At 44.7% G+C, this 20492-nt stretch overlaps 1 long non-coding RNA gene across 6 annotated transcripts in view; it reads left to right on the top strand.

Moving 5' to 3' along the window:
* The window catches only part of LOC120913303, a 28625-nt gene that overhangs the window by 5725 nt on the left and 2408 nt on the right, over nt 1-20492 (top strand). The window contains exons 2-6 of one of the 6 annotated variants that reach the window (XR_005743504.1): nt 8544-8622; nt 10575-10653; nt 13127-13205; nt 15999-16077; nt 18821-18896. This is a non-coding gene — a long non-coding RNA (uncharacterized LOC120913303). Of the gene's footprint in view, nt 1-8543; nt 8623-10574; nt 10654-13126; nt 13206-15998; nt 16078-18817; nt 18897-20492 lie in introns of all 6 variants that reach the window. The other 5 variants (XR_005743502.1, XR_005743503.1, XR_005743501.1 and 2 more) reach the window with 5 other exon arrangements.

Genomic DNA, 20492 nt, shown 5'->3' on the forward strand with positions numbered 1-20492 from the left:
ACAATGTATACAACATCTCCTCCAGCCCTCTAAACTGGCAACAATGTTTCCTGCTACATAAACTTCCATCTCTATGGCAAACCATCCACTTACATGATAAATATTGTCTGTTATGCACAGCAAGATATACCCCTTGAGAGGGAGAACAATGCAGGGATTCTCTAAGGCAGTGGCCCCCAACCTTTTTGGTACCGGGGACCGGCACTGTGGATGAATGGATGACGATGCAGTTTTTTCGCAGCCAATTTGTCAGGAAATGGCTGGTGTTAGCACTTCAATCATCACAACATCATGGTAAATTTGGTGTCAGGATGATTGAAGCACATTATTTTTATTATATTGTAGGGTTGTCCCGATACTAGTACCGAGCATTTGTGCGAGTACTTGTACTCGCACAAATGCTCCCGATGCCTGATCCGATACCCAGAAGTCGCGGACGGAGAGGGGGCGGAGCCAGTGGGGTAGCATGGACGGCGCTGTGGCACCGGGTGCATAAATTCAGGGGGACGCCAGGCAGTGTGTGTCACTGCGGAAACCGGATCCGTCCCCCTAATGTTCCTGTGTCCCTGTGAATGGTCATATACGGTGGTGGGGGGGGCGGGGCTATTGGCTACTACGGCGTTGATGGCCTATCCGTGATCACGGCAGGGCGAGGCTAGCCTATCCACGATCACGGCGGGGCTGGTCCCGCCTCGTTCTAGCCTCCGGACCGATATGCTGTCTGTGTTTTCCCCTCCTCCAGGCTCCCCCTCTCCTCCGGACATTCTCTCTTCACCTCCTCCAGGCTGATGGAAGACACACGCTGCAGGTGAGACTGTCAGCCAGAGAGAGAGGTTAGAGGAGTTTAGACAAGTCAGTATTGGTATATAGTGTAGTGGACAGAGCAGTGGTTAGTAGTGCCATCCATCTGTCAGTGCCATCCATCCGTCAGTGCCCCCCTGTCAGTGCCATTCACCCATCAGTGCCCCCTGTCAGTGCCATCCACCCGTCAGTGCCCCCCTGTCAGTGCCATCCATCCGTCAGTGCCCCCTGTTATGCCCATTATTAAAATTGTCACATGACATTAAAAAAAGTATCGGTATCGGTGAGTACTTGAAAAAAAGTAGAAAAAAGAAAGAAAAAATTGCGCCAACCAGTAATATAATAGTATAAACAGTGAAGTCCTTTGTGTTTTCTACAAGTGAAACAGAAAAAATGTGCACCATATGAGTGCATAAAACATGAAAAAAATTTAAAAAATTAAAAAAATTCCAGTATCAAAGTCCATAGACGATGAATCCAACCCGGACAGCACCCAGTGTGAAGATGATTGACAGTTGTGACCCGCCACCATATGGACTGAGGCTTACCAATAGGTAATTTAATAACAGCGTTATTCAAATTACTGCAGGATACTCCAGAGTGCGGGATAACAGCCAGGAATACACCAGGTCACGGCCCCTTTAAGAGATCCACGACGGGATGCAGCAGGATACACTAACAGTATTCGTCCTCATAGCATCTCACAGCCCAGTCAGTGTGAACATAAAAGGAAGGAGACCGCACATAGGGTAGTATGCACTAACAGGTTTTAATTAAAAAGGTTAAAACTACTTACAGGCGAAGGTAAATAGGAAGCAAGTAAACATTTGCCGGCCGGCATCTAACAGGAGCCCTTCCTGTACGCGGTGACGTCACTGCACTCCGTCCCAGACGCGTTTCGGCACAATATGACGTTCCCATTGAGAACGTCATATTGTGACGAAACGCGTCTGGGACGGAGTGCAGTGACGTCACCGCGTACAGGAAGGGCTCCTGTTAGATGCTGGCCGGCAAATGTTTACTTGCTTCCTATTTACCTTCGCCTGTAAGTAGTTTTAACCTTTTTAATTAAAACCTGTTAGTGCATACTACCCTATGTGCGGTCTCCTTCCTTTTATGTTCACACTGACTGGGCTGTGAGATGCTATGAGGACGAATACTGTTAGTGTATCCTGCTGCATCCCGTCGTGGATCTCTTAAAGGGGCCGTGACCTGGTGTATTCCTGGCTGTTATCCCGCACTCTGGAGTATCCTGCAGTAATTTGAATAACGCTGTTATTAAATTACCTATTGGTAAGCCTCAGTCCATATGGTGGCGGGTCACAACTGTCAATCATCTTCACACTGGGTGCTGTCCGGGTTGGATTCATCGTCTATGGACTTTGATACTGGAATTTTTTTTAATTTTTAAAAATTTTTTCATGTTTTATGCACTCATATGGTGCACATTTTTTCTATGTTTCACTTGTAGAAAACACAAAGGACTTCACTGTTTATACTATTATATTACTGGTTGGCGCAATTTTTTCTTTCTTTTTTCTATTGTTTTGTGTTAGTTCACGCTATTGCAGCCTTCCCACTTATTCACTTAATTTGTATTTGATTAGCGCAATTTTCTTCTTTCCTGATACTTGAAAAAAAGTATCGGTACTTGTACTCTGTCTTAAAAAAGTGGTATCGGGAAAACCCTATTATATTGTAATATAAAATTAAATAGTTAAACTCACCATAATGGCGAATCTGCCACCTGATGCAGCTTGTCACCGTGCCTGTCACCAGATGCAGATTGCCACAGCCACATGCCACCAGATGCAGATTGCCACATGCCACCAGATGCAGATTGCCACAGTCACTTGCCACATGCCACCAGATGCAGATTGCCACAGTCACTTGCCACCAGATGCAGATTGCCACAGTCACTTGCCACATGCCACCAGATGCAGATTGCCACAGTCACTTGCCACATGCCACCAGATGCAAATTGCAACAGTTACTTGCCACATGCCACCAGATGCAGATTGCCACCAGATACAGATTGCCACATGCCACTGTCTCCTGCCTCCTAGATGCATTGTCACTAAGCACAGTGGTGATGTGGGGCGGGCAGTGGAAAATGCAATGACCACCATTTTATTCTCTAGGGTGTTAGAAAAATAAATTATAATGTTTGGGGGTTCTAAGTAATTTTCTAGCAAAAAAAAAATGTTTTTAACTTGTAAATAACAAATCTGAAAAAAAGGCTCAGTCCTTAACTGGTTAAGCTTAATCCAGACGTCAAATGCAGTATTTTCTATTTAAAATCAATGATTTTCGGGGGGGGGGGGGGACAGGACAGTCTTTGACAGGTATCCTTTCCCACTTCCGGGAGTCCAGGCCGTGGTCCGTGACGTCATCGCAGGGCTCCCTCCTCCCCTGGCCTTTAAGCGGGCCTCACGCATGCGCATTAGGGTTCCCGGCGTGAAGCAGAAAGGCTACCCTGCCAGGTACCCTTACCCGCAATGGCGACGGCGGCAGCACCCGACAGTTGATGGAAACATCAGCTGTGGGTGCCGACATCGCTGGACTCCAGGACAGGTAAGTGTCCATTTATTAAAAGCCAGCAGCTGCAGTATGTGTAGCTGCTGGTTTTAATTTTTTTTTTTTGGACCTCCACTTTAAGATAAAAAACCTTCTGCCTTTACAACTCCTTTAACTGAACAAGCTGAAGTTAGAAGCTGATTGGCTACCATGCAGAGCTGCACCAGATTTTCCATTCTACAGTTTTAGTAAATCTCCCCCCAAGTGTGTTCTGACAGGGGGACTGACGCCACCCCACCCCCTCTTCCACACCAGAACATACTGATCATTTTCCAGGATGTTTGTTCAACCTCCAGCTTCTATCGGACGAAGAGCTGTACACATGGGCTGAAAGTCTGCCAGTTCCTGCCCAAACCCGCTATTTTCACCCAATTTTTGGTCCATGTGTACCCCCTTAGTATGTGTAGAATATGTACAGTCAATGGGGTAGATTCAGGTACAGTTGCGCGCTCCTTACGGAGGCGCAGTGTACCCCTTTTACCCTGCGCCTATGCAAATTATTTGCGCTACGCTTCATTCATGAAGCAGTAGCCACGTAATTTGCGTGGGCGCTCTTCAAAAATGCCCTGCGTAAGGGCGCCTAATGTAAATGATCCCGTAGGGGGCAGGAATCATTTAAATTAGGCACGTTCCCGCGCCGAGCGTAGAGCACATGCTCCGTCGGGAAACTTTCCCGACGTGCATTGCGGTAAATGACGTCGCAAGGACGTAATTTTCTTCAAAGTGAACGTGAATGGCGTCCAGCGCCATTCACGATTCACTTACGCAAACAACGTAAAATTTAAACCTTGCGACGCGGGAACGACGGGTATCCTTAGCATTGGCTGCCCCTGCTTTTAGCATGTGCAGCCTTACGCGAAACCCGACGTATGCAAACGACGTAAACTGCGTACGCAGGGCTTGCGTAACGTTGTGAATCGGCGTTAGTATGCAATTTGCATACTATACGCTGACCACAACGGGAACGCCACCTAGCGGCCTGCGTAAGAATGCAGCCAAAGATATGAGGGCATAAGAGCCTTATGCCACGCATATCTTAGGCTGCAGTCGGCGTAACAAGCTCTCTGAATCAGGAGAAGTCGTTACGCCGGCGCAATTAAGCAATTGCGCTGCGTAACTATGGTTACGCAGACGCAATTGCTTCTTGAATCTGGGCCAATCTTTTTTTCCCTAACTGGGGGCAGCATATAACATGAGAGACGGTGATCTGACGATATGGTTCCGGCTATCGAGATGGTTCCTGTAAGGACTGCGCAGGCGCAATCCTTGCCGACGGAAATCACCGAACCTCCACGGGGATGTTAAGGAATGAGCCTGGATGCCGCCCGAGGTTCAGAGATTTCCGTCGGCAAGGATTGCGCCTGCGCAGTCCTTACAGGAACCATCTCGATAGGGGAACCATACCGACAAGTCAACGGCACAGATTTAGCACATCTCTAGCAGATTGAAGTAAAGAGAAGTGTTTTTAGGGCTTCAGGTAACAGACAATTGTGTAACTTCTGGAAGATGCAGAGACAGCTGCTTGCAGTTCTGAGTCAGATATCGCTTATCTCTGCAGATTGTACTCTGCCCACCACATTGGTAACAAACCGTCCACTCTGCCCTTCACCGAGCCCACGCTGAATTCCTGAGCTCCTGGCCTGCGATGGCCCCTTGTCATCTGTAACATGTGACCCAAGAAGAATTCTCTCTGTGCCCCTCTACCCCACCCTCTAGTCTCTGTTTTGTTTACATACTGGGGTTGTGTTGGGATCGGTGATACATAGATCTGATATTGTGTTCTAGATGACTCAGTATTTTCCGTGTTGGAAAGGACAATTGTGTGTTTTTAAGAAGCTCATGATATGTTGTTAGTGAAGGTTTAGGCCCCTTTCCCACTTCTGCGACTTGTCCTGCATGACAAGTCGTACCCCATGATTTCCAATGAGTACCGTTCATATCGAAAAAAAAAGATTTTGTCAAAATCTGAATCGATTTGACCTACCAACTCGATTTTTTAATCGAATCGATTTTTTGCACAGCCCTACGCATCTCTACTTTTTTGTATTATTAGGTTGTTCTTGCTGTCTGTGGTTTCCCCTAATTTTTTATCCTTATGACATCAGGACAAGGAATGAGAGGAACCGGGGTCACTGGGGCGGAAGGCTCAGATAGTAATAAAAGCCTGATACGTTCTAATCCTTCACAACTTTATCTAAACTGAAGAGTAAATTGGAGTTTGAAGGACAAGTGCAATATCAAATAGGATAAAGCCATTGGTGGCCTGACCATTCCCGAGACGTCGTCTGTGTCATTGTAATCTGGTGTAGACAGTTTAGTGAGCAGAGTCGCTGTCGTCTTCGGTTGAGCAGTCACTGTCATCTTTGGGTGAGCAGAGTCGCTGTCGTCTTTGGGTGAGCAGAGTCGCTGTCGTCTTTGGTTGAGCAGAGTCGCTGTCGTCTTTGGGTGAGCAGAGTCGCTGTCGTCTTTGGGTGAGCAGAGTCGCTGTCGTCTTTGGGTGAGCAGAGTCGCTGTCGTCTTTGGGTGAGCAGAGTCGCTGTCGTCTTTGGTTGAGCAGAGTCGCTGTCGTCTTTGGTTGAGCAGAGTCGCTGTCGTCTTTGGGTGAGCAGAGTCGCTGTCGTCTTTGGGTGAGCAGAGTCGCTGTCGATAATAATTTGTAAAGGGCCCCCCTCCGCTTCTCAATTTGCGGCAGCTGACTGAAGCTGTGTAAGGGGCCCCATAATTCCTGATGGCTGCCCTGAGTAGAGTCGTTGTCGTCTTTGGGTGAGCAGAGTCGCTGTCGTCTTCAGTTGAGCAGAGTCGCTGTCGTCTTCGGTTGAGCAGAGTCGCTGTCGTCTTCGGTTGAGCAACCTCCTTTTTTTTAGGGGTCCGGAGGCCCACAGGGCCCCAGATGACAACTCCCCTTTTTTTTATTTATTTTTTATAAAAAATATATATATTTTTTATATATATTTTTATTAAAGGGCCATTTTTTTTTTTTTTAGAGGTCCGGAGGTCCCCAGGGGCCCGGAGATCCCCAGGGCCCCGGATGGCAACCCCCCTTTTTTTATAAATTCTTTTTTTTTTATTATTATTATTTTATTTCTTTTTTTTTTTCTTTTTATTCCTTATATATATATATATTAAAGGGCTCATGAGTTCTCCTGGGCCCCATGTGGCAAACCCCCTTTTTTTTATTTTTTTATAAATGTTTTTTATTTTTTTATTAAAGGGCCCAGAGGTCCCCAGGGCCCTGGATGGCAACCCTCGCAACCCCCCCTTTTTTTTTATTATAAATGTTTATTTATTTATTTTATATATTTTTTTTATTAATTTTTTTAAACTTTAAATTTTTATTAATAATTTGTAAAGGGCCCCCCTCCGCTTCTCAATTCGCGGCAGCTGACTGAAGCTGTGTAAGGGGCCCCATAATTCCTGATGGCGGCCCTGAGTAGAGTCGTTGTCGTCTTTGGGTGAGCAGAGTCGCTGTCGTCTTCGGAGATGTCTGCCTGTGGCCCCGGAGCGCTCTGTAATCAGGATATCCTGCCCCCTCCGCTAGAAGGATTGCTCCCTCCCTACATCGCCAGACATTGTCCTCTACCTGCACAGCTATATATAACCCCGGGACCCTTCCACTATGTAAACATGATAGTGACTGCTATTCATAGCGACCTGCTCAGGAAATTGTGCATCTTTGTGTCTATAATTATCTTCATTCTGCATTTTTCTTACTAACCTCCCGTGGAGAAAATATTTGTTTCTATTTCACATTAAAGCCTAAGTGCAGCCTCAGTCTAAGTGCAGCCTGTGTGAGTTTAGTGTGATTCTAAGCTCTATAGCCTGTAAAGGGGCATGCCAATGTAAAGGGGCACTCCAATGTAAAGGGAAATGCACTGTAAAGGGGCACTCCAATGTAAAGGGGCACTCCAATGTAAAGGGGACTGCCCTTTGCATTGGCATGCCCCTTTACAGTGCAGTCCCCTTTACATTGGAGTGCCCCTTTACAGTGCAGTCCCCTTTACATTGGAGTGCCCCTTTACAGCGCAGTCCCCTTTACATTGGAGTGTCCCTTTACAGTGCAGTCCCCATGAATGTAAAGGGGCACTCTGATGTAAAGAGGCACTTCAATATAAAGGGGGGCTTTGATTTGCAGGGGAACCAAGGACACTGTGGGACTGTGCTGTAAAGGGGGGCTGTAATTTGAAGGGGGACTGAAGACAGACTCTATGAATATTCTCTCCACCATCCGCCCCCATCACATTCCCCCACCCAACACCCTGGTCCCTGGGAAAATTGGCTGCCACTAAACCACTAAGCCTGGTGCCAAAAAGGTTGGGACTTGCTAATGTAGGGGGAAAGACACCTATGAATAAACAGGTACAACTTATGTAGAACGTTCATGCCAAATCCCACCCGACCAAAGCGCAGTGAACTACAACGGTACTATAAAGGGGAAGTTCCATTCAAATGGCGCCACCCTTTGGGCTGCTTTTGCTGATCCTCGTGTTAGTAAAAGTTTGGTGAGAGACGATTCGCTCTTTTCAGCCTCGTGCTTTTCAGTCCGTTACAGCGCGACGAATGTGCTATCTCCATTACGAACGCTAGTTTTACCAGAACGAGCGCTCCCGTATCATACTTAATTCTGAGCATGCGCACTTTTTTTCCCCCTCGAAAAAGCATACACGCGAGCGGTTTTCGCGACGGGAAAAAAGAGAGCTGGTTCTAATTTTTTTGCGGGCAGTTTTCTCGTCTGGAAAACTGCTACGGAGCATACACACGACCGGTTTTCCCAACAAAAAGCAAACATGGCAGTTTTCGAGAAAGCCGGTCGTGTGTACGATTCATAAGGGTTTACAACCAAGGTGCAGACATTTTTTTGTAGCCGGAACGCATGGTCGCTTTTGGACCATGTGATCCTGTGGTGGAAAACCTCACTGGGCTTGGGTTTATCGTTACTTTTGTATTGACACCCACAGCGGATCACAAACACGATGTGGGAGACACCAGGGATCGCTTTGCTTACTGTTGAATGATTCCAATCCTTAGCATATGATTTATACTAAAAGTAGCAAATAGTACAAAGAGGATTCATCAATAACTTATTGTTTCTTCCAACCCTCATCTGATGTAGAGATGTCTCTTCAGTTTAAGTTCTAATTTGTCTTCTCATTGAAATCTTCCCACAGTAGCTTCCGCTGGCCAATTAGATGAGGAGTGTTATCGCTGAAGATTTTGTGTCCTCTTTGTGATCTGAAGAGTCAGAAGGTAAAATGCTTTCATTATAAGTCTACGTTTCTATGGCACGCTTTCTTCTTCTGTGTACAAATCTGTTACTTGCACTTTAATTACCGTCTTGTGAGCAAAACCACTTGCAAAATGGTGACGAGGGTGCATACAATAACCCGGGGTCTTGTCATCGCTGCCCAGTGAGCCTGAGCTGGAAATGGCTGATTAAGCCCCGTACAGATAATAATCCTGTGTGTGTTACTTTATGAAGTAAAGATTCCTTGAGTGTTGGTTTTACCAGTGTCTTAATGGAGTGTTAACAGTGTTTAATGGAGCCAGGTCTCTAAAGTTTGCTGAACAATTAAAGGAAATATAGCTGCCATTGCTGACCTTTAAAACTGACAAGGTTAGTTACCTGGCTGTCATGATGATCTATACTACAAGGCATAGCCTTATGCCGCGTACACACGATAGTTTTTCAGCATGTCCAAAAAACAAAGTTTTTCCAACTTCATCATTAAAAACGATGTTGCCCACACACCATTGTTTTTGAAAAATGATGAACAAAGCGACGGCACTCTAAAGGGGAAGTTCTATTCGCCTTTGGGCTGCTTTTAGCTGGTTACTTGTTAGTAAAAGACGATTCACGCTTTTTTGTCTGTTACAGCGTGATGAATGTGCTTACTCCATTATGAACGGTAGTTTTACCAGAACGAACGCTCCCGTCTCATAACTTGCTTCTGGGCATGCGCAGGTTTAAAACGTCATTTTTGCCCACACACGATCATTTTTAACAACACGAAAAACGACGTGAAAAAATGCAGCATGTTCGAAAAAAATTTTTTGACATTTTTCAGAAGCCGAAAAACACGATCATTTTAAATGACGTTTTTAAAAACGTCGTTTTTTTTTCATGCCGAAAAACGATCGTGTGTACGCGGCATTAGAAGTATTCTGTTTCCAGGGTTCTAATAAAGCCTAAGTGCAGCCAAAAAACATAATAATCAGCACAAGAGACATAATTTACAGTCTGTAGGATGGGTGCCTTGTGCCGATGCCTCTTCTTTTAGGTGAAATCCTCCTCCATCCAGGTCCCCATCCCCGCCGCAATAATCCTCTGGTACAGTGGGGGTAAATAGAACTAAGGGGCTGTCACTGGCTCTCGCCAAAAGAGCCTGACTATATAGTGTAGTATTTATTAAAGATTATTTTAAAACCAAGCATGAATTGTAGGGGAGCCGAGGACACTGTGGGACTGTGCTGTAAGGGGGGGCTGTGATTTGAAGGGGGGCTGAAGTTTGGTGAGAGACGATTTGCGCTTTTCAGCCTTGTGCTTTTCAGTCCGTTACAGCGCGACGAATGTGCTATCTCCATTACGAACGCTAGTTTTACCAGAACGAGCACTTCCGTCTCATACTTGATTCTGAGCACGTGCATTTTTTTTTACCCCCTAAAAAAGCATACACGCGAGCGTTTTTCGCGACGGGAAAAAGACCACCGGGAATCACAACAGAAAAAAAGAGAGCTGGTTCTAATTTTTTTGCGGGCAGTTTTCTCGTCTGGAAAACTGCTACGGAGCATACACACGACCGGTTTTCCCGACAAAAAGCAAACATGGCAGTTTTCCCGTCGAGAAAGCCAATCGTGCATAAGGGTTTACAACCAAGGTGTAGACATTTTTTTGGAGCCGGATCGCATGGTCGTTTTTGGACCATGTGATCCTGTGGTGGAAAACCGCACTGTGCTTGGGGGTGTCGTTACTTTTGTATTGACACGCGCAGTGGATCACAAACACGATGTGGGAGACACCAGGGATCACTTTGCTTACTGTTGAATGATTCCAATCCTTAGCATATGATTTATACTAAAAGTAGCAAATAGTACAAAGAGGATTGATCAGTAACTTATTGTTTCTTCCAACCCTCATCTGATGTAGAGATGTCTCTTCAGTTTAAGTTCTAATTTGTCTTCTCATTGAAATCTTCCCACAGTAGCTTCCGCTGGCCAAATAGATGAGGAGTGTTATCGCTGAAGATTTTGTGTCCTCTTTGTGATCTGAAGAGTCAGAAGGTAAAATGCTTTCATTATAAGTCTGCATTTCTATGGCACGCTTTCTTCTTCTGTTTACAAATCTGTGACTTGCACTTTAATTACCGTCTTGTGAGCAAAACCACTTGCAAAATGGTGACGAGGGTGCATACAATAACCCGGGGTCTTGTCATCGCTGCCCAGTGAGCCTGAGCTGGAAATGGCTGATTAAGCCCCGTACAGATAATAATCCTGTGTGTGTTACTTTATGAACTAAAGATTCTTTGAGTGTTGGTTTTACCAGTGTCTTAATGGAGTGTTAACAGTGTTTAATGGAGCCAGGTCTCTAAAGTTTGCTGAACAATTAAAGGAAATATAGCTGCCATTGCTGACCTTTAAAACTGACAAGGTTAGTTAACTGGCTGTCATGGTGATCTATACTACAAGGCATAGCCTTGGGAGAAGTATTCTGTTTCCAGGGTTCTAATAAAGCCTAAGTGCAGCCAAAATAAAAAAACAAAAAAATCAGCACAAGGGACATAACTTACATTCTGTAGATTGTGCTGATGCCTCTTCATTTGTGTGAAATTCTCCTCCATCCATGTCCCCATCCCCGCTGCAGTAATCCTCTGGTGCAGTAGGTGTTAATAGAACTAAGGGGCTGTCACTGGCTCTCGCCAAAAGAGACTGACTATGGACACCTTTTCTGTGCAGCTGCACCATTCATGTAAGCTAAATTAAACAGAATCATGGAATGGAGAGTTGGCATATGATTGTAGGGTCCGACCCTTCCATTCATAGATTGTGTTTCATTCATAGAAACCCCAGGGGGGAGTCCTCTGACTGTTGACAGTTCAGGGAACCTGGTCGGAGGGAGAATCAAAACTTCCCAAAAACTTGGGTCCATTCGGACAGCACCACCGCTGTGGCCTACATCAGTCATCAAGGAGACACCAGAAGTGGAACAGCTGAGAAGGAAGTGAAATTGTCTCTGGCGCTAACAGCAGTACACATTCCAGGTGTGGAAAATTGGCAGGCAGACTTCTAAGCTGTCAACAACTGGATCACAGAGAGGTGTTTTGGCCCCTTTGTCACAGGTGGAGGACGTGAACATGGACCTGTTGGCATTCCATTTCTACAACAATCTGGACAGGCTCATCGACAGGTCCAGAGATCCCTGGGCTTTCCCAGGAGATGCTCCGGCGATTCCATGGGCTGAGTTTCCTCTGATCTATGCCTTTCCTCTGCTAAAGACTGATCCGACGGATCAAATTAGAAAGCATTCTGATGATTGTTGTGGCACTGAACTGGCCTAGCGGGACTTGGTACTTGCTGTACGTATTTATCTATCAGCTGTAACCTCCTTTAGACTTTCGGATTTTCTCTTTGCCCCTCCATAAAGCTCTCACAGAGGGCATAATGCTTCTCTTTCCACCATGACAAGGTGGATTTGACAAGTCATTGTTCTCCCTAAAAAACAAAATAAATGGCACTACAACCTCTAGTTGTAGAGATTACCAACTGGTAACATACATGCAAAAACGCGAAAGTCCACTATTTTATATATGTGCACTTTTCTGGTGCTCAAACAACACTCAGAAATTCATTCAAACTTCCTCCACCACCGTGCTTGTGATGTCACACCTCGTGCATAAATGGAGAAATGCCCACTTACCTGATCAAATTGACCCTCTATAACTAGGATGGTCAATGAATGCATGAATGGATGCCTTTCTCCCTCTTTTTTATATTCCAAGGATCCAGTTCTAGAAGATAACTCCTAATTCCTTCCCTTCTATCCTCCTCATTTAGCCACCATTCACAGATATCCATCAAGGAAACCAGAAAATGCTCATATAGTATAGTATTTATTAAAGATTATTTTAAAACCAAGCATGAATTGTAGGGGAACCGAGGACACTGTGGGACTGTGCTGTAAAGGGGGCTGAAGACAGACTCTGAATATGCCCTCAACCCCCATCACATTCCCCCGCCCCCTCCCTCCGGTCCCTGGGAAAATTGGCTTCCACGAAACCAATCACTGTTGCCAAAAAGGATTGTAACTGCTGATGTAGAGGGAAAAACACCTGTAAATAAACAGGTACAACTTATGTAGGAGAATTTGTTTAATCTCTGTGTATAAACTAAGGTCAGTCACTTCACTAGGTATGTGTAATGGTTTATAACCAAGGTGCAGAAATCTTTTTGGAGCTGGATCGCATGGTCGTTTTTGGATCATGTGATCCTGTGGTGGAAAACCGCACTGGGCTTGGGGGTGTCGTTACTTTTGTATTGACACCCACAGCGGATCACAAACACGATGTGGGAGACACCAGGGATCACTTTGCTTACTGTTGAATGATTCCAATCCTTAGCATATGATTTATACTAAAAGTAGCAAATAGTATAAAGAGGATTCATCTGTAACTTATTGTTGCTTCCAACCCTCATCTGATGTAGAGATGTCTCTTCAGTTTAAGTTCTAATTTGTCTTCTCATTGAAATCTTCCCACAGTAGCTTCCGCTGGCCAACTAGATGAGGAGTGTTATCGCTGAAGATTTTGTGTCCTCTTTGTGATCTGAAGAGTCAGAAGGTAAAATGCTTTCATTATAAGTCTACATTTCTATGGCACGCTTTCTTCTTCTGTTTACAAATCTGTTACTTGCACTTTAATTACCGTCTTGTGAGCAAAACCACTTGCAAAATGGTGACGAGGGTGCATACAATAACCCGGGGTCTTGTCATCGCTGCCCAGTGAGCCTGAGCTGGAAATGGCTGATTAAGCCCCGTACAGATAATAATCCTGTGTGAATGACTTGTATAGCGCTACACATGCAAACTGAATCGCCTCTAGGCGCTTTTTCCAGCCAGTGTCTGCTTGGCTGGTGCGGTCATTTTCCCCATAGGATCTCGACACGCTTGTGTGTGTGCGTTACTTTACGGAGTAAAGATTCTTTGAGTGTTGAGAGCCTTCTGGTGATTCTTGTGGCACTGAACTGGCCCAGCGGGACTTGGTACTTGCTGTACGTATTTACCTATCAGCTATGGCCTCCTTTATGCTGCGTACACACGGTCGTTTTTTGTGATGAAAAAAAACGACATTTTTAAAAAGGTCATTTAAAATGACTGTGTGTGGGGAAAACTTTGTTTTATGTCTTCTGAAAAATGACAAAAAAAAAATTCGAACATGCTTCAATTTTTTATGTAGTTTTTCAAAACGTCGTTTTTTGTGTCATAAAAAATGACTGTGTGTGGGCTAAAACGACGTTTTTAAACCCGCGCATGCTCAGAAGCAAGTTATGACGCAAGCTTGAATGGAACAGAGTGCCGCCGTACGTGCTGAACGTTACCGCGCTTTGCTAGAACATTTTGAAAAAACGATGGTGTGTAGGCAACGTCGTTTTTTTAAAATGAAGTTTGAAAAACTTCGTTTTTTTTCATGAGAAAAAACAACGTTTTTTTACAAGACAAAAAACGACCGTGTGTACGTGGCATTAGACTTTTAGGGGCAGATTCACGTAGAGAAGCGTAAAATTGTGCGGGCGTAACGTATCTGATTTACGTTACGCCTCCGCAACTTACACGGGCAAGTGCTGTATTCTCAAAGCACTTGCTCCGTAAGTTGCGGCGGCGTAGTGTAAATCGGCCGGCGTAAGCCCGCCTAATTCAAATTTGGATCAGGGGGGTGTGTTTTATGCAAAACTACTGTGACCGGACGTGATTGACGGTTTTTCGGAACGGAGCATGCGCCGTCCATGGAATTTCCCAGTGTGCATTGCTCCAAAGTACGCCGCAAGGACGTCATTGGTTTCGACGTGAACGTAAATGACGTCCAGCTCCATTCACGGACGACTTACGCAAACGACGTAACTTTTTCAAATTTCGACGCGGGAACGACGGCCATACTTAACATTGGCTGCGCCTCATATAGCAGGGGCAACTTTACGCCGGGAAAAGCCTAACGTAAACGTCGTAACTTTACTGCGTCGGGCGCGCGTACGTTCTGGAATTCGCATATCTAGCTAATTTGCATACTCCACGGAATTCGACGGAAGCGCCATCTAGCGGTCAAAAAAAAATGCAGTTTAGATCCGATGGCGTAAGAGACTTAAGCCTGTCGGATCTAATGGATATCTATGCGTAACTGATTCTAAGAATCAGTCGCATAGATACGACGGGTCAGATTAGGACTTACGACGGCGTACATGGCGCTGCGCCGTCGTAAGCCCTTTGAGAATCTGGGCCTTAGATTCTCTCTTTGCCCCTCCAAAAGGCTCTCGCAGAGGACATCATGCTTCTCCTTCCACCATACCAAGGTGGATTTGACAAGTCATTGTTCAACTTAAAAAACAAAATAAGTGGCACTACACCCTCTAGTTGTAGAGATTACCAACAGGTAACATACATGCAAAAAAGCAAAAGTCCACTATTTTATATATTTGTACTTTTCCAGTGTTCAAACAACAAATTCTTCTAAATCCCTCCACCACCGTGCTTGTGATGTCACACCTTGTGCATACATGGAAAAATGCCCACTTACCTTATCAAATTGACCCTCTATAACTAGGGTGGTCAATGAATGCATGAATGGATGCCTTTCTCCCTCTTTTATATTCCAAGGATCCAGTTCTAGAAGATAACTCCTAATTCCTTCCCTCCTATCCTCCTCATCAAGCCACCATTCACAGATATCCATCAAGGAAACCAGAAAATGCTCATATAGTGTAGTATTTATAAAAGATTATTTTAAAACCAAGCATGAATTGTAGGGGAACCGAGCACACTGTGGGACTGTGCTGTAAAGGGGGGCTGTGATTTGAAGGGGGCTGAAGACAGACTCTGAATATGCCCTCAACCCCCATCACATTCCCCCGCCCCCTCCCTCCGGTCCCTGAGAGAATTGGCTTCCATGAAACCAATCACTGTTGCCAAAAAGGATTGTAACTGCTGATGTAGAGGGAAAAACACCTGTAAATAAACAGGTACAACTTATGTAGGAGAATTTGTTTAATCTCTGTGTCAGTCACTTCACTAGGTATGTGTAATGGTTTATAACCAAGGTGCAGACATCTTAGTTTGGAGTCGGATCGCATGGTCGCTTTTGGATCATGTGATCCTGTGGTGGAAAACCGTACTGGGCTTGGGGGTGACGTTACTTTTGTATTGACACGCGCAGCGGATCACAAACACGATTTGGGAGACACCAGGGATCACTTTGCTTACTGTTGAATGATTCCAATCCTTAGCATATGATTTATACTAAAAGTAGCAAATAGTATAAAGAGGATTCATCTGTAACTTATTGTTTCTTCCAACCCTCATCTGATGTAGAGATGTCTCTTCAGTTTAAGTTCTAATTTGTCTTCTCATTGAAATCTTCCCACAGTAGCTTCCGCTGGCCAATTAGATGAGGAGTGTTATCGCTGAAGATTTTGTGTCCTCTTTGTGATCTGAAGAGTCAGAAGGTAAAATGCTTTCATTATAAGTCTACATTTCTATGGCACGCTTTCTTCTTCTGTTTACAAATCTGTTACTTGCACTTTAATTACCGTCTTGTGAGCAAAACCACTTGCAAAATGGTGACGAGGGTGCATACAATAACCCGGGGTCTTGTCATCGCTGCCCAGTGAGCCTGAGCTGGAAATGGCTGATTAAGCCCCGTACAGATAATAATCCTGTGTGCGTTACTTTATGAACTAAAGATTCTTTACGTGTTGGTTTTACCAGTGTCTTAATTATTATTATTATTATACAGGATTTATATAGCGCCAGCAGTTTGTGCAGCGCTTTACAACATGAGGGCAGACAGTACAATTCAATACAGGAGGGATCAGAGGGCCCTGCTCATTAGAGCTTACAATCTACAAGGGAGGGTCAAGTGGAACAAAAGGTTATGAATAAAGTGTTAACAGTGTTTAATGGAGCCAGGTCTCTAAAGTTTGCTGAACAATTAAAGGAAATATAGCTGCCATTGCTGACCTTTAAAACTGACAAGGTTAGTTACCTGGCTGTCATGATGATCTATACTACAAGGCATAGCCTTAGGAGGAGTATTCTGTTTCCAGGGTTCTAATAAAGCCTAAGTGCAGCCAAAAAAAAAAAAACAAGGGACATAACTTACAGTCTGTAGAATGGTGCCTTGTGCTGATGCCTCTTCATTTAGGTGAAATCCTCCTCCATCCAGGTCCCCATCCCCACCGCAGTAATCCTCTGGTGCAGTGGGGGTTAATAGAACTAAGGGGCTGTCACTGGCTCTCGCCAAAAGAGCCTGACTATGGCCACCTTTTCTGTGCAGCTGCACCATTCATGGAAGCTGTACTACACCTTCTATGAATCAAACAGAATCATGGAATGGAGAGTAGGCATATGATTGTAGGGTCCGACCCTTCCATTCATAGATTGTGTTTCATTCATAGAAACCCCAGGGGGGAGTCCTCTGATTCTTGACAGGTCAGGGAACCTGGTCAGAGGGAGAATCAAAACTTCCCAAAAACTTGGGTCCATTCAGACAGCACCACCGCTGTGGCCTACATCAGTCATCAAGGAGACACCAGAAGTGGAACAGCTGAGAAGGAAGTGGAATTGTCTCTGGTGCTAACAGCAGTACACATTCCAGGTGTGACAAATTGACAGGCAGACTTCTAAGCTGTCAACAACTGGATCACAGAGAGGTGTTTTGGCCCCTTTGTCACAGGTGGAGGACCTAACATTGGACCTGTTGGCATTCCAAAACTCTTAATTCACTCCCTGGGCATCTCTCGCCTCGATTACTGCAACTCCCTCCTCATTGGTTTACCTCTACATAGTTTTTCCCCCCTTCAATTCATCATGAATGCTGCCAGACTCATCCACCTTACCAACCGCTCTGTCTCTGCTACTCCTTTCTGTCAATCCCTCCACTGGCTTCCACTCACCCAACAAATTAAATTCAAAATACTAACAACTACCTACAAAGCCATCCACAACTCTGCCCCCAACTACATCTCTGACCTAGTCTCTAAATACCAACCTAATCATTCTCTTCGTTCTTCTCAAGACCTCCTGCTCTCTAGCTCTCTCATCACCTGCTCCTATGCTCACCTCCAGGACTTTTCCAGAGCCTCTCCAAGCCTATGGAACTCCTTACCCCAATTTGTCCATCTATCTCCTTCTCTATTAGCTTTTAGAGGATCCCTGAAAACCCTCCTCTTCAGAGAAGCCTATCCTACCCACACCTAACAACTGTATTTTCATTTTGTCCATCTGATCATCCCCCACAGCTACTACCCTTTGTTCCACTTGACCCTCTCTTCTAGACTGTAATCTCTAACGAGCAGGGCCCTCTGATCCCTCCTGTATTGAATTGTATTGTAACTGTACTGTCTTCCCTGATGTTGTAAAGCACTGTGCAAACTGTTGGCGCTATATAAATCCTGTATAATAATAATAATAATAATAATAATTTCAAGGATCCAGTTCTAGAAGATAACTCCTAATTCTCTCCCTCCTCTCCTCCTCATCAAGCCACCATTCAAAGATATCCACCAATGATACCAGAAAATGCTCATATAGTATAGTATTTATTAAAGATTATTTTAAAACCAAGCATGAATTGTAGGGGAACTGAGGAAACTGTGGGACTGTGATTTTAAGGGGGCTGAAGACAGACTCTGAATATTCCCTTCACCATCCACCCCCATCACATTCCCCCGCCCCTCCCCCTGGTCCCTGGGAAAATTAGCTGCCTCAAAACCCTGTTGCCCAAAAGGTTGGCAGCTGCTGATGTAGAGGGAAAGACGCCTGTAAATAAACAGGTACAACTTTTGTAGGAGGATTTTTTTCATCTCTGTGTATCAACTAAGGCCAGTGACTTCATTAGGTATGTGTAAGGGTTTACAACTTAGATGCAGATATATTTTTTGGAGCCGGATTGCATGATCGCTTTTGGACCATGTAATCCTTTGGTGGAAAACCGTAACCGTGGGGGTGACGTTACTTTTGTATTGACACCCGCAGCGGATCACAAACACGATGTGGGAGACACCAGGGATCGCTTTGCTTACTGTTGAATGATTCCAATCCTTAGCATATGATTTATACTAAAAGTAGCAAATAGTACAAAGAGGATTGATCTGTAACTTATTGTTTCTTCCAACCCTCATCTGATGTAGAGATGTCTCTTCAGTTTAAGTTCTAATATGTCTTCTCATTGAAATCTTCCCACAGTAGCTTCCGCTGGCCAATTAGATGAGGAGTGTTATCGCTGAAGATTTTGTGTCCTCTTTGTGATCTGAAGAGTCAGAAGGTAAAATGCTTTCATTATAAGTCTACATTTCTATGGCACGCTTTCTTCTTCTGTTTACAAATCTGTTACTTGCACTTTAATTACCGTCTTGTGAGCAAAACCACTTGCAAAATGGTGACGAGGGTGCATACAATAACCCGGGGTCTTGTCATCGCTGCCCAGTGAGCCTGAGCTGGAAATGGCTGATTAAGCCCCGTACAGATAATAATCCTGTGTGTGTTACTTTATGAAGTAAAGATTCTTTGAGTGTTGGTTTTACCAGTGTCTTAATGGAGTGTTAACAGTGTTTAATGGAGCCAGGTCTCTAAAGTTTGCTGAACAATTAAAGGAAATATAGCTGCCATTGCTGACCTTTAAAACTGAGAAGGTTAGTTACCTGGCTGTCATTATGATCTATACTACAAGGCATAGCCTTAGGAGGAGTATTCTGTTTCCAGGGTTCCAATAAAGCCTAAGTGCAGCCAAAATAATAAAATAAAATAAAAATCAGCACAAGGGGCATAATTTACAGTCTGTCGGATGGGTGCCTTGTGCTGATGCCTCTTCATTTAGGTGTAATCCTCCTCCATCCAGGTCCCCATCCCCGCCGCAGTAATCCTCTGGTGCAGTGGGGGTTAATAGAACTAAGAGGCTGTCACTGGCTCTCGCCAAAAGAGCCTGACTATGGACGCCTTTTCTGTGCAGCTGCACCATTCATGTAAGCTGTACTACACCTTCTATGAATGAAACAGAATCATGGAATGGAGAGTAGGCATATGATTGTAGGGTCCGACCCTTCCATTCATAGATTGTGTTTTATTCCAGATCAAATTGACCCTCTATAATTAGGGTGGTCAATGAATGGATGCCTTTCTCCCTCTTTTATATTCCAAGGATCCAGTTCTAGAAGATAGCTCCTAATTCCTTCCCTTCTATCCTCCTCATCGAGCCACTATTAACAGATATCCACCAAGAAAATCGGAAAATGCTGATATGGTATAGTATATATTAAAGATTATTTAAAAGATTATTTTAAAACCATGCATGAATTGCACTTTCTGCAAACTTAATTTCTGACAAAACACATCCAGTGATGTGATTACCTGTTTTGGGAACACACGCCGACTCCGAGCAGTGAGCGGCGCGCTGGCGGTGTTCCCTTAGTGACTGTGTTGGTGCCATTTAAAGATATAGGCCCGGATTCACAAAGCACGTACGCCGACGTATCTCCAGATACGCCGTGTAAGTGTAAATATGCGCCGTCGTATCTGTGCGCCGTGCCCACAAAACTAGATACGCCTAAAAATAGGCTTCCTACGACCAACGTAACTTGCCTACGCCATCGTATCGTGGGCGCATATTTACGCCGGGCGCATTTGCCGCTCCCATAGATTTTCTATGCACATATGCAAATGAGGGAGATACGCCGATTCACAAACGTAGTTGCGCCTGGCGCATCATATACACGGTTTGCGTAAGTCGTACGTCTGGCGTAAAGTTATTCCAAACATAGGAGGCGCAACTCATGCAAAGGTATGGACCAGGGAACACAAGCCGTCGTATCTTTTGTCGTTTACGTTGTACGTGAATATGACTAGGCGTAGGTTACGTTCACGT

The sequence above is a fragment of the Rana temporaria genome, chromosome 9, assembly GCF_905171775.1.
Source record: "Rana temporaria chromosome 9, aRanTem1.1, whole genome shotgun sequence".
In the NCBI taxonomy this organism is placed as follows: Eukaryota; Metazoa; Chordata; class Amphibia; order Anura; family Ranidae; genus Rana; species Rana temporaria.